This window comes from Equus caballus, chromosome 13, assembly GCF_041296265.1.
Source record: "Equus caballus isolate H_3958 breed thoroughbred chromosome 13, TB-T2T, whole genome shotgun sequence".
Taxonomy (NCBI): domain Eukaryota; kingdom Metazoa; phylum Chordata; class Mammalia; order Perissodactyla; family Equidae; genus Equus; species Equus caballus.
Genome location: NC_091696.1, coordinates 50748319 through 50761313, shown reverse-complemented (window position 1 = coordinate 50761313; position 12995 = coordinate 50748319). Strand labels below are relative to the sequence as shown.

The 12995-nt window shown below is 49.9% G+C and overlaps 1 protein-coding gene across 1 annotated transcript in view; it reads left to right on the top strand.

The window, feature by feature from the left end:
- Positions 1-333: 333 nt before the first annotated feature.
- The window catches only part of NAA60 (N-alpha-acetyltransferase 60, NatF catalytic subunit), a 28117-nt gene continuing 15455 nt past the window's right edge, over positions 334-12995 (top strand). The window contains exon 1 of the mRNA XM_023616432.2: positions 334-970. The gene's annotated coding sequence lies outside the window, so the exon portion shown is untranslated. The remainder of the gene's footprint in view (positions 971-12995) is intronic.

Genomic DNA, 12995 nt, shown 5'->3' with positions numbered 1-12995 from the left:
ATAATATGCTTTTAACGTTTCTAAGATAGCGTTATTTAGACTTTTAATCTGTGATAATGTTTATTCTCTTGGATATGAATTAAATCCTTTTAGGGTTGATCATTCTGGCCTTTGGCTGTAAGCAGGTCCTTATTCCATCCTTTGGTTATGTGGACCATTGTAAGTTATTTGAAAGCAAGGAATAAATTCCTGCTTTAAAGTTATCAGATTTTGCTCAACACAGGTTCCCTAGCAACGAAATTTGAGTTAGATCTTATGATATAGACGCTCCTACAACGTTAGGGCAACTGACCTCTGCCCATTTACACAGCGACAGCCCTCAACGGTCTTTCTGCGGAGCCGGGTGGTGCTGCCCGCGAGCCCGGCTTGGGTCACTCCGTCACGCTCCCCTGGCTCGACACCAGGACATGCCCAAGCCCCAGACCCAAACGATGGGAGTGCTGGCCGAGACCTGGAGGGCTATGAGCGATCCTCGTTTTGGGGAGCCCGCCTTCCGCGCTTGGGGCGCTCAGCCAAGGCCAAAGAACTTGAGCTGGCGGGCTCCCAGCCGGGGCCGCGCCACCCGCGTCCAGGCCCGCAGACTCGGGGCGCTCAGGTGCCAGCCCGCCTTAGCTCGGCGCCTTCGCCGGCTCTCCGAGCCTCAGCAGCACACGCGCTCCCGGCCCCACCGCCGTGGTCCCCGCCTCTCCACCCGCGGTCCCAGCCAGGCTGCCCGCTCCTAAGATGGCGGCGTCGGCGTCGGGGGGCGGTGCCCCACGTGGGGGCCGGCGGCCAATGGGCTTCCGGTCTGCGCCTCCGGCCCGGCGCGGGAGGCGGAAGTGCCGCGGGCCGCCGCCTCCGTCCGGGCTGCGGCCCCTGCCGGTTACATAACTCGTTGCGGGCTCCGCGCGGCCCCACTTCCCGGCTCCCGGCGACCCCAGGATGCGCTGAGCCCCACGGCGTCGTCCGCTGCCGCCGGCTCCCGCCCGAGGTGAGGCCCCGCGACTCGGGCCTGCGGGGAGGATGCCGGGCCCGGCCGGGGGCGGAGGCCGGACGCCGGGAGGCGGCAGCTCGGGCCGGGGCGGGCGGGGTCTCGGGGGCCGGGCCGGGGGCCCTGAGGTGGCCCTGGCTGGGCAAGGGACGGCCGGGCCGGTCGCTGGAGGCCGGGGGGCGGCCACGCCAGCCGGAGCCCGGACGTCTCCGCGGGGCTTCAGGCCGGGCCGGCCCCGGGGCTCGCGCCGGCCGGGGGCGAGGCGGGCAGCGGCCCCGGACCCCGGGGTGCAGAGGGGCGCGGGTCTCAGCGTTCGGTGGGCGCCGGCCCTTCTGCCTGGGGCGCCTCGGTGCCAGGCCCCGGGACGAGTTGGTGGGGAGTTTGGAACCAGAGGGCAGCGTGCCCCTCGCTCCCGCCGAGTCCCGCTCGGGGCGAGGGGTCTGGCCTTCGCTCAGTTCAGCGCTTTGTCGCCGCCTGTCCCGGCTTGGCCGCGGCTTTGGTACTTGTTGCGCGGATTGTAGTTGTCTGCCCGCCTACGAACTCCTGAAAGCCGGGGCCTGTGGCTTGGTCGTCTCCGCGTCGTCTTCAGCTGTACATTTTGGTATGAGGACAAATCAGTTCCTTACGTTTCTGATAGTTTACTGACAATGCAGAGCCTGCACCAACTCTCACCTCCTCCGCCGAATTGGGCACTTCCCAAGAAAGAGAGGGAATCTATAGCTTTTGTGGTTTGTCCCCCTGGGAGAATTTTCAGAGAGGCTGTGGGCCTTCTCTGGACCACCAGCAACAAATATCTGTGTGCCCCAGCAGGTGATGGAGGCCAGGACCTGGCGACGAGGCAAGGATTTAACTCTGCAATAAATGTGGACATTGGCTGCTTCATTGATCTGTTTTCACTTGCCGAGTCCTCGAGCCCTATGATTTTGTTACTCGTTTGTCCTGAAGGAAGAGGATCACAGCCCCACACAGTAGTACCAGGAGTGCTTGTTAATTGAAGTGTTGGAATTGGAGAGAGCATTGAAGGTTGCCGATGTTTTGCCAGAACGCTGAAGGCAGAAAACCTCTAGTTAATGCTTAACTGACTGAACCCGGAAAGTTACGTGATTCCTGGCCTTGAGTAGAGATACCACAATCCCTGTAGTACTTTGTGATGTAGAGATAAGTTTGAGAAGTTCTTTGGCCAATAGTATTGGCCTGCGAGGCAGGAGGAAGGGGAGTCTTGAACAGCATTGAATTAAAAGAGGCTGAAGCAGAAAAAAAAAAAAAAAGATTCTTTCTCTCACACACATGTGCACGCACACACACACACCCTGAATTGCTGAAACTCAAAGGTGGCTGGAATATGAGTCCCAGTCATCTTTCCAAATGGATGGATCATCATGGCAGTGCACATAGGTCTTCATCTCACCTATTCTAGGATTTTGCAGCCATCAGAATTAATGTGCAAATTGGCTCTTTGAGAGTGCACTGTGCGTGAGTTCCTTCTCCATTGGGCCATGGTTTGCTGGAGTTCCATCCCACTGAGCTTGCACTGGATGTCTGTGAGGGCGCTTAAAACCTGAAGGTAACAAAGTCAAGGCATAGTCTGGTATCAACAAGCCAGAATAAAAAATACAGACACTTTTTTAAAAGGTCTGTGTGTGTCTATCTTTAGCCTCTCCCAGTTGTAACTTGCAGTGACTTTATTTATTTTAACCACACCCACTCATAGACTTCAGATATGACTTGTTGAAGTTGCTTAGCAACAGCATGCCTCTGTCTGGGATGGAAGAAAATTCCTGGATGTTAGGAGATTTGAGAAATAAAAGATACTTAGACCTGAAAGGAGACTGAAAAGGATAATGCTGTCGCTGCTGATTGATACTGTGTCCTGGAGACTGTCCAAGCGTCAGTGTACCTGTTAGCAGCAGTGTGGCTTCTGGCAGCCTGAGATGTGTTTAGACCAGGTTGATACAGCATCATGACACTACAGCAACCACAGGGAACACAGTGTAGAGAGGAATCCTCAGAGCTCGAAATTCAGGACAGTGCATGTCTTTGCTCTGCTGAAATAGCCCACAAGTCCCACTTCGTTGGTGACAGCTCTCTTACCTGAATAGAAAGCTGACTGCTTATCAGGCAATGTTTTCTGTTAAGTGGTGGCTCCTCCATCTGTAGATCTTACCTCCATCATTTCCCTCGACATCTCTTTCTGGAAGGAATCCACAGAGCCCTCGTGGTTTATCCATTTCAGTTCCTCGTTGGCAGAAAGCCAGCCTGGAGTGTAGACTCCGTATCAGAGTTGATCCTGCTTATGTCCATGTGCAGTGCTTTCAAGTAAAACGATTTGCAAAATGATGCTGGAACTCCTGGGGCTCTTTCTGGCTAAGTTCAAATACTGGATTTGATTCAGCACATATTTGTAAGTGCCTTTGATAACTCCGGGATCTGGACTCCTTTCCTAAATATCATTCTTTTTAGCATGAACTTTGATAGGAGCTGGCCTGCAGGAGTGCAGGGTTATTTGAAGCCCAGATGTCGTACACTGCTGATTAAAGAGAGACCTATGTGTTTGTAAACCCAGTAAGCATACAGTAGGGTTAATATTCTGCTACAAACCTTAAGGCATTTGCTCAGTGCCTGTGGCGTGATAGGAAGGGAGTCTGAACAGGGAGCCAGAGCTTTCTGCAGGAGGTGGTTTGGGGTCCATGTCAACAGTTGAACCAGTGCTCCATGGAGCCTAAGTGCCCAGCTGTGGAGGCTGGCAGAAGCATGACAGTCACCTTGAGGTGGCCACAGCACCAAGCTGAGATGGTCAGGTAGAGGAGGGAGTAGCAGTAAATGAGGGTCAGTCCCTGGTTTCGTCTGGTCAGCATCTCAGACTCCACACCGCTTCACTTGAGACCACCCTCCAGCTCATGCAGGGCCCATGTGGCAGGGAGGAAACAAACATTCTAAACAATGATGGCGGGAACTACCTATGAGTGTGACAAAGTAGAGATTTTTAAATATCTCTTCAAATTATAAGTAGAATGATTACCCATTTTGCCCCAAAATAGACTCTCTTAGCGACCATACCCTTGGAATAGCATGGCATTGTGTGCACTGATGCCAGGAATAAACGTTCTAAACACAGATTCACAGTTGTGAAGAAGCAAAGAGGAGGTAGTTGTGGACAAGGGACACAGAACAAATGTTTGGTAAAGTCGTTGTTTCTACAGGAAAACCCAAGAAAGGTATTTTTGTCATCTTTAAGAGACCACATTAAAAAAAGAAATTCTTCTAGTTCTATTTCTTTTTGGATAGTTAATACTATTAAAAATCAGATTGTGTTCCTCTTTTTTGTTTCCTGCATTCTTGAAATAGAATCTATTTGGGCAGCAGAGTATTGAAATTTGAGCCCATCTTGAAAATAACTGTGAGAAGAAAGCAATTTCATTTTATAAAATAGTCTGTGGATAATTGTCCCCCTCTGTTCGGCGTTGAAAAGAATTCTTATCTGGAAAATGTTAATGCAACAGTATATCTGTCATTTCTCTAGTCTCCAGGAGTGCTGATACTTTTTTCAAACTTGTTTCTCTCTGGAAGATGACACCTTCTAACTCTAGTTGTAAACTATTCAGGTCTTGCTGGTCAGGTATTTGCTTCTCTTTCTACTCTTAGTTTCAAATGACTTTGCTTCTCCTCTGGTCTCCAATTTTTAACCTTGTTATTGAAATATACATACAGAAAAGGGCACTCCTTGATAAATGGTCATGGCCTGAGTGTACCTGGACAGCTGCCACCCCTGAAGACCCTTTGGGCCCCATAACAGGCAAGTCTTCGCCTATTAAAAAAAATTTATTTTCTTGTGGAAAACACAAGACATCATTAACTGTCATTTCATTGGGGATGAGAGGAGTAGAGGATTCTTAGTTTTTGGTTTATATTGCATGTGAATTCTTATTTTACTATGATCATGTGTTCATAGTAAAACAAAAAGATTTAAAAGAGCATTCCCCTCCCTCAAGAAAAGGGAAAATTAAAAAAATCTTTTTTGGGGCTGGCCCCGTGGCCGAGTGGTTAAGTTCACACGCTCCGCTGCAGGCGGCCCAGTGTTTCGTTGGTTCAAATCCTGGGTGCAGACATGGCACTGCTCATCAAACCACGCTGAGGCAGCGTCCCACATACCACAACTAGAAGGACCCACAACGAAGAATATACAACTATGTACTGGGGGGCTTTGGGGAGAAAAAGGAAAAAAATAAAATCTTAAAAAAAAAAAATCTTTTTTCAAGTGGTTGTCCTGAGGCCGGCCCTGTGGCTGAGTGGGTAAGTTCGCACGTTCTGCTGCAGCGGTTCGGATCCTGGGCGCGGACATGGCACCGCTCGTCGGGCCATGCTGAGGCGGCGTCCCAAATGCCACAACTAGGACTCACAACTAAAATATACAACTATGTACTGGGGGGACTTGGGGAGAACAAGCAGAAAAAAAATAAAAGAAGATTGGCAACAGTTGTTAGCTCAGGTGCCAATCTAAAAAAAAGAAGGTTGTCTTAAAACTTGTAAATATTTTTAAAAATTGGATTCTATATGGCCACTCAAATTGCTTTTTAATGATTACACAGGAACTTTTTAAAATGTTTTTACAACTCTGTTCGGTGTCCTTGTCTACAACCACCACCTCTTTGCTTCATTACAACTGTGAATCTGTGTTTAGAATATTTATTTCTGGCATCAGTGCATAAAATGCCATGCTGTTCCAGGGATATGGGTTTAAAAGTCGATGCTAAGAGAGACTATTTTGGGGCAAAATGGGTAATCATTCTACTTATAATTTGGAGAGACACTGTGAAATTTCCACATTCTTAGTAGTTAAAAACAGTCCGTGAGATTATTTTAATGTAAAAATGTGTTCATTATTTTCACATTCCACCTGAAAGTATTTATTTTTTCCTAATAATAAAAATAACCCAAGCTCATTGTAAAAAAAAGCTCAAATAATGCAGAAATGAGTGCTGTAGAGCGCAGATGTCTGCCATAATTCCAGAGGCAAATGCTGACAGGAGATTGAATTACTTTTTCAAAATCACTTTTGTTATAAAAGTTAACCTCGTGAGCAAATGTTAATTGATACCCTATTTGACCCACTTTCATGTTTAACATCTGTTTGACTCTAAAGCCTCTTAAATGCAAACCCAGAGAAGCAGAGATTTAAAAACAAAACAGCAAAACCTAGCAGAGGGAGATAGAAACATCAAAGAAAGGCCCGGAGGTTTCTTTGCAGGTTTGCAAAGGGGCCCCAGCGAAGGCGTGGGCAGGGTTTCTGAAACTCCACTCTCGTGTAGCTGTGCTTTCTCCTTTCAAACTGAGTCGCTCTCTCTCCGTTTCATACCCCTGACCCGCACAGCAGCTCCGAGGGTTGCTTACAGCCCTGAAGTTCTCGGTGGAAGAGCCCACACGCTCTTGGTTGGGTTTGAGCCCTAGACAGGGTCCAGTCTAGAGCTTTAGTCAAGAATGTGGATTAAATATGTTTTCCTACCCTTTGATTCCCACCCCCAAAAAGCTAGTATTTACAGGCGGTTTTATTGTTTGTTTTGTTTTGTTCTTAAACCAAACTTGTTGACCCACTCACTCAATCTGAACTGGGAATGGTATTCGGGGGCACCCTGTCAGGCGGCCTCCTACAAAGATCCCAGCTTAAGCTGCGGGGCAAAGCCACTTCATCGGTCCTGACGGCCCCTCCAACCCGCGCCCCAGTTGTCTTCAGCTTTGAGCTCAGACTGTGTCTCAGCGTGAACATGTGAGCTGGCAGCGGGGGCTCACCTGCACCCTCGTTTTCTCTGCCAGGAAGCTTTCAGGCCAAGGGACCATGGAGACTGCTCTTGGCACCGCATCTCTGGCCCCCACTTCAGTGTCCCCTTTTTCTCCTGAGTCCTGTTCTTGTCTCTATTCTTCCTTTTCATCCTTGTCTCACCCCAAGCCAGGGCTGTCTTTCTCTATTCTGACACTGACCCAGTGGGGCCCCAGAAGGCAGACAGTCCCTTGGCTGACCCCTAAAACCCAGTCCTCCTTCCAGGTAGAAACTCGCCTGCCCTCGACTGCTCTGAGGTGGGTCCTTAGAACAGCCAGGGGATTCTGCTGTCACCGAGGTTAGCCTCCATGCCTTTGGGTGGAGTGTCTGGGGGTGCAGGTGGCATACACGCGCAGTGGCTGAGAACATGTCCTTTGCATCTGGTCATTTTACTGTGGACTTGAGGTAAAAAAGCAAAATGGAAAAATAAATTTAAAATCAAATAAGACCTATTTCATCTTGGGATACATTGTAAAGCTAAAGAGCAGACCTCCAAAATGCAAAATGCCCTCCCCTGAACTGTGTGGAGGCCTCTGTCTTTGCCTTCTCGTCCTCAAGAATCTGGAGAAGGGCTGGAGCTTCAAGTGCAGGTCCCCCAAGTTCACTGGCCCCTGGCAGAGAACTTGGCACCTGGCAGTGACGGCTGCCGTATGCAGAGGGCTTGGTCTTCACTGACTGATGCATGCGTCTTGTACACTTCCCACTCATCGGGTGAGCACTTCAGTCCCACTTGGTAGCCCCCTCTGCGGCTCAGGGCCAGACCACAGCAAACAGAACTGGAAAGTTAATTTGAACCCAGGTCTCTCTGGCCTGGTAGCCTTGCCTTCCCCTTGGACTCTGCTGCCTCCTGCTTCACAGGCCCTTAAGAAACCTTGTCAATCTGTGTTCCTTTCTGTTTGTTGCAGGGAGGGCACCATCTGATGTGCAGAGGACGTTTCAGGCCTCTTTTTCTTCCACCTCCCAGAACTCTTGATTTGGGAGCTCCTTCTAGATGCCCAGACAAAAGCCTTTCTCTGGACTGTTTCCTGGGTGGGATCCCAGGGGCCACTTTCAACACATACCCTGACCATGTGACCCAGGGTTCTCCCACAGATGGCCCCAGCGCGGCAGAGCTTCCGGCTCACGCTGAGATGGTGCTCAGGTCCGGCAACCTCCCTTCTAGGGAAGTCACAGAATCCACGCTTTGCGGAGCCACATCTGTGGGAGCCTTTGACCGAAGAAATGCTTAGTGAAGAAGTGCCACTAAGTATAGCAAGTTGCCAACATTGTTCATAGAGACAGAAAGTGGCATGGAGGTTGCTGGGGGCTGGAGGAGAGAGAACAGGGAGTTAGTGGTTGTTGGGTGCCGAGTTTCAGTTTGGGAAGATGAAAAAGTTCTGGAGAGGATGGTGGTGGTGCTTGCACGTAATGTGAATGTACTTAATGCCACTGATCTGTATACTTAAAAGTGGTTAAAATGGTAAATTTCATGTTATGTATATTTTACCACAATAAAAAAAAGAGAGATAAAAGAAGAAAAATGTCAACATTTAGACATCTTCCTTTCTCTTAGTGGGACCCCATGCGAAGATGCAAGGGGGTGGTTCCCTGCCTTTTCTCCTGTGGCCGAGGGAGGATTGCATCCCTTCCACGCGGTTGTGGTAACTCCTCCCTGCCCAGCCCAGTTGACAACACTTCTCTTGTTCACTAATGTGCACTTTGCCACGAATTCCTCGAGCGAAAGAAGTGGTTTCTGTGAGTATGTAGGTAACAGTGCAGGAAAGCACACACCCTGGCCCCCCAGGCCCCCCCCAACGTGATCAGATTTCTGACTGTGTTCATTGCTGATATCGAGTGCCTAGAGCAAGACCTAGACTTTCAGTACAATTTTGGTAAATAAATGACTAGATGGATTCTCAGTATAAAGTATAAGGGGTGATGGAACCTTTGGCTCAAAGGAAAGGTGGTCTGGACCTGGGACATGCCAGAACCACCTGCTGTCTTATTTTAAAACTGAGGTATTATTACCGTGCAGCCAAGTGCTCAGATCTTAAGTGTGCAGATCCGTCAGCGTGACGACCACTGAAAGAGACGTAGAACCTCACCATTGCCCCAGCAAGTTGCTGTACACCCCTTCTCAGTGTCCCTCCTTAACCACTTCTGATTTCTGTCACCATCGATCCTTTAGCTGATGGTGACAGAAATTAGAATTTCGTACAAGTGGAATCCTCCAGTATTATCAATTCATGTTTGAAGAGATGTGTCTTAAATTGTATATGATGAATATCCAGGCTCCCCTCAGAGCGTGATGGGTTGGGTTTTAAGAGGGAGGCTGTTTGGAACGAGAGTGTTGGGTGTTTGTTTCTTGTCACTGTAAATTATTCATGTTCCTCCCACACTGAGGCTTGGGAAGGAGCCCAGGCTGCTGTGGAGACAGCCTGCTCCCCACAGGCAGTCGTTTGAAAAGACGAGCTACGAAGAGTGCTCACTGTGTCCCTCACTCTTCCCTTTCAGCCCGTGAGCCTGCTTTACTGATATGTAAGGCAGCGCCCTATGTTCATCACTGGCTTGTTTTTCCTTTTCTCCCGCATCCACCCTAAAGGGAGGGCTGCTGGGTTTCAGAGGAGGGAAGCTGCTGGTTTGTTGTCACCAGTGGGCGTGCTGGAGCAGAAGCTGGGGCAAGGGCCAGGGGTGGCGGCAAATGTGGTAGTGCAGGTAGTTACGTCGGAGGGAAAGAAGGTGGCAAGGAAGCTTGTCCAGGAGAAGTACTTGCAGTGCGGTTACAGCCCATTGGAGGGTAGTTTGTACAAAAGGGAAGATTGAAAATGTTTGGAAAGGGGGTGCGTAGGCCAGGGAAGGAGGAGATGTGGAGCTGGGCCAGGGATTGGGGTGGCCCTTTGGAAGTGGCCATGTCATTTATCTTCCCAGTGACAGATAAAAAACTGAAGCATGTGGCAAGACAGAGATGCCTCAGTGACGTCTGCACTGGGATTTGACCTGGGGTCACAGTGGCTCTAGCATCCCCGCAGGGTCTGGGAACTTGTGAAGGGCACAGCCTCCAGAGCATGAGCAGAGGGTGGCCTGGCCTCAGCAGCAGGAAGCACCCTTTTAAGCCAATGGGGACAAAAGAAGAGAAGAAAGGGAAGTTTTCAGGGGCCATGGAGGGTGCAGCGTGGTCACGGCTGGCCTGAGCACTGGAAGTCTGCTGAGGTCAAACGTAGAGTCCAGAGCACTTCCCAAGCCATTAAAAGGACGAGGGTGGTTTTTAGAAGTGAAGTGTGGCTTGTCTGGGATGGAGAAACAGTGCTGTTGCAGAAGGGAGAGGCCCTGTGGACCTGGGGCATCAGGACACAGTCTGCAGAGGGGAGGGGTCTCCAGGAAATAGAGTTGTTTCTGGCTGTCTTACTTGGGACAGAAGCAGAGTGCCCCGTGGGCATCATGACCGTGCTGGGAAACCCCTCCAGAAATTGGAACAATTCCGTTCCGATTCTTGGCAGTGGAAAGGAGGTGGAAAATACTCCTGTGGACGTTGGGGAAATCCTGGCAGCCACTCCTCTGCTTTCATTCTGTCCCTCTGGCTGTGTCCTCGGAGGCACTTGGGAAGTATTGTCAGTGAGGGAACCCCCAAGTGTCCAGACACCACCCACTTCCAACTCCCTCTGAGTCCTCAAGGAACAGTGGCCTTCAGTACAGGGACTGGAAAGGTCATTTCAGCACAGAAGGAGGATGAGGCTCACAGACAGCCTCATGAGGACCAGGTTTGGGGAAGGAGAAAGGACGAACCGAGAGATGCGCAGGCAGGCACTTCATTTGGGTCTTGGAGGATCTGGTGTCTGTCCCTCCTTGAAGTGCTACACACATATGCACACGCACCCACACCCGCACCCGCAAAGGCCAAAGACAGGTTGCAGACCCAGGAAACACGTGAAGAGTTCTCACTACAAGCCTGACATTTGCAGCTTCTTGTTTTACCATAAAAACTCAAGTGAACTTTGCATTCTCCTGTGCAGTGCGTCCCTGCTCTTGTGATATAGACACATGTGTGCCTTTGCAGGGAGATGAAAGATGGTGTATGCAGCTTCGGTGCCTGTCCCACCAGCACCCCAGGGCTCGGAAAGGAACAGAGGGCCTGGCTCGGGGGCCTTTGCCCTTGTTCTCCAGTGAGTCTTCAGAATCCTCGTCCCCTAAGCCCTAAGGGTAGCAACAGAAGACCAGTACTTGGCTGAAGGTTCCAGATGAACAAGTGGGGTCCCCACAGGTCCCAGCTGTGGGTCCCCTGGTCTGCTCCCCCAGCAGTGGACCAGCCCCTGCCACATCAGCCTCTTACTTGCACCACTCTCATCTCTAAACTGGCCCTCTCTGATAGCATTCCTTCCTTTCACGGGCACACTGGCCCCAGATACTTCTTTTCCTGTGGCTTCCTGCCCTTTCTCCGCCCCTGTCCATTGAGGGCGACAGATTAGACGCCGTCATATGCTGTTCTCCCTTAGTTAAATGTGATGGGTTTCTGTTTTTATATCAAGGCATCTAAAGAACCAGCTTTTGAAAGCATGGAAGTACTTTTAATAGGGATTTGAGAACCCACAAATAGCTGTGTGTCTTGGAGCCCAGTGTTTTCCTTGAAAGTCCAACAGGGAACAAATCCTGCCCGTTTGGTCAAGAGCCTTGTCCCGAGGATACTAGGAGAAAAGTTTATAAATCCCAGGACTTAAGAGATGCTTATTTACTATGGATCTCTCCTTTTGCTCTCAAACCTCAATGTAGAGTGTTTTTTTTTTAACCTTTTAAAATCAACTTTATTGAAGTTTAATATACATACAACAAAATGCACCCAATGAGTTTTAACGTGTGTATATATGTGTGTGTGCGTGTGTGTGTGTGTGTGTGTGTGTAACCACCAGCATCAAGTTACAGACATGTCCATCCCCTCAGGAAGCGCCCCACCCCCACAGCCCCAGCCTCTTTGTAGTCAGTCCCCTGCCGCAGGCAACCACCGAGGTCGAGGCATTGCTTCCTAGCACTTACGCCACAGCAGCTCCTGCTCCTCAGCTGCCCCGGTCCGTCTCTGGCCATCCAGACCCTGGCTCTGCCGGCTGGTTTTGCTGGCTGCCTGCACTCGTCCTGCCGACTCTGGTGGAGTGACTGATGAGAGCAAGCTGACGGTGTCCTGTCCCAAGCTTCCAGGGGAGCTCAGAGCACATTTGCTGTTGGTTGAGAAAACAACCAATGAGACACCTGGAGCTCTGCCAAGGATGATGAGGGCGGGCTATCATGGCACCCCATTTCTCGGGCTGGCTTGAGCCCGTCAAGCTCCAGACATACCACCTGGAGCCAGTTTTCCAGGAAAGGGGATGATGTGGAGTTTTCTGAAACAGGTCAGGCATTGGAGCTGAAAGCTGATTTGAGATTCATCTGGTGATTTGTGGTTTGTGTTGATTTCCTGGTGGGGCGAAATCTGAGCATGATCTTTCTTTTCTGAAAATCATCTAAGCAGCTACCCCATGAGGACTCGTAGATAACACAGACATGCTTGGCTGAGACTTGATAACTTTTTTTGGTCACTTCATAGACACTCCAAGCCAATGACAGATTTTTTTCTTTGAATATGAAATATTAAAATTGGCCCAAATCTGGAGTAAGCTACCAGGTCGCCCTTGGTAGGCCAGTGGCTTTTGCTTATCTCTGTGAGTCTGTGCCTCCCACCAGGCTCTTGATCTTCAGGCTCATCTTCCCCAGGGTGCCCCCATCCCCTACCCTAGCAGGGCCGGCACAGTGGTGGGGCCCCCTAGAGGCTGGGTCTGGGCCAGTGCCATTGAAGGAGCCCCACCCTGGGGCGCCATTGTGAGTCCCTGCAGTTGGACTTGCACACTGGGAAGCTTCTGATTCTTTCTGGAATCTACTATGACTTTCTTCAAAAAGAATATTTTTTATCCATTTGCTCACCAAAGAATCATTCACTCTCAGGATTAGGGCTGGTTTTCTTTTGTTTCTAACAGCTTTATTGGGATATAATCCACATACCATACAATTCACCCATTTTACATGTACAATTTGATGTTTTTAGTGTATTCGCAGAGCCGTGCATCCATCGCCATATTCAATTTCAGAACATTTTCACCACTGCCAAAAGAAACCCACACCCTTAGCCATCACCCTCTCATCCTCCCAACCTGCCCTCCCAACCATAGGCAACCACTAATCTACCTTCTGTCCCTACGGATTTGCCTATTCTGG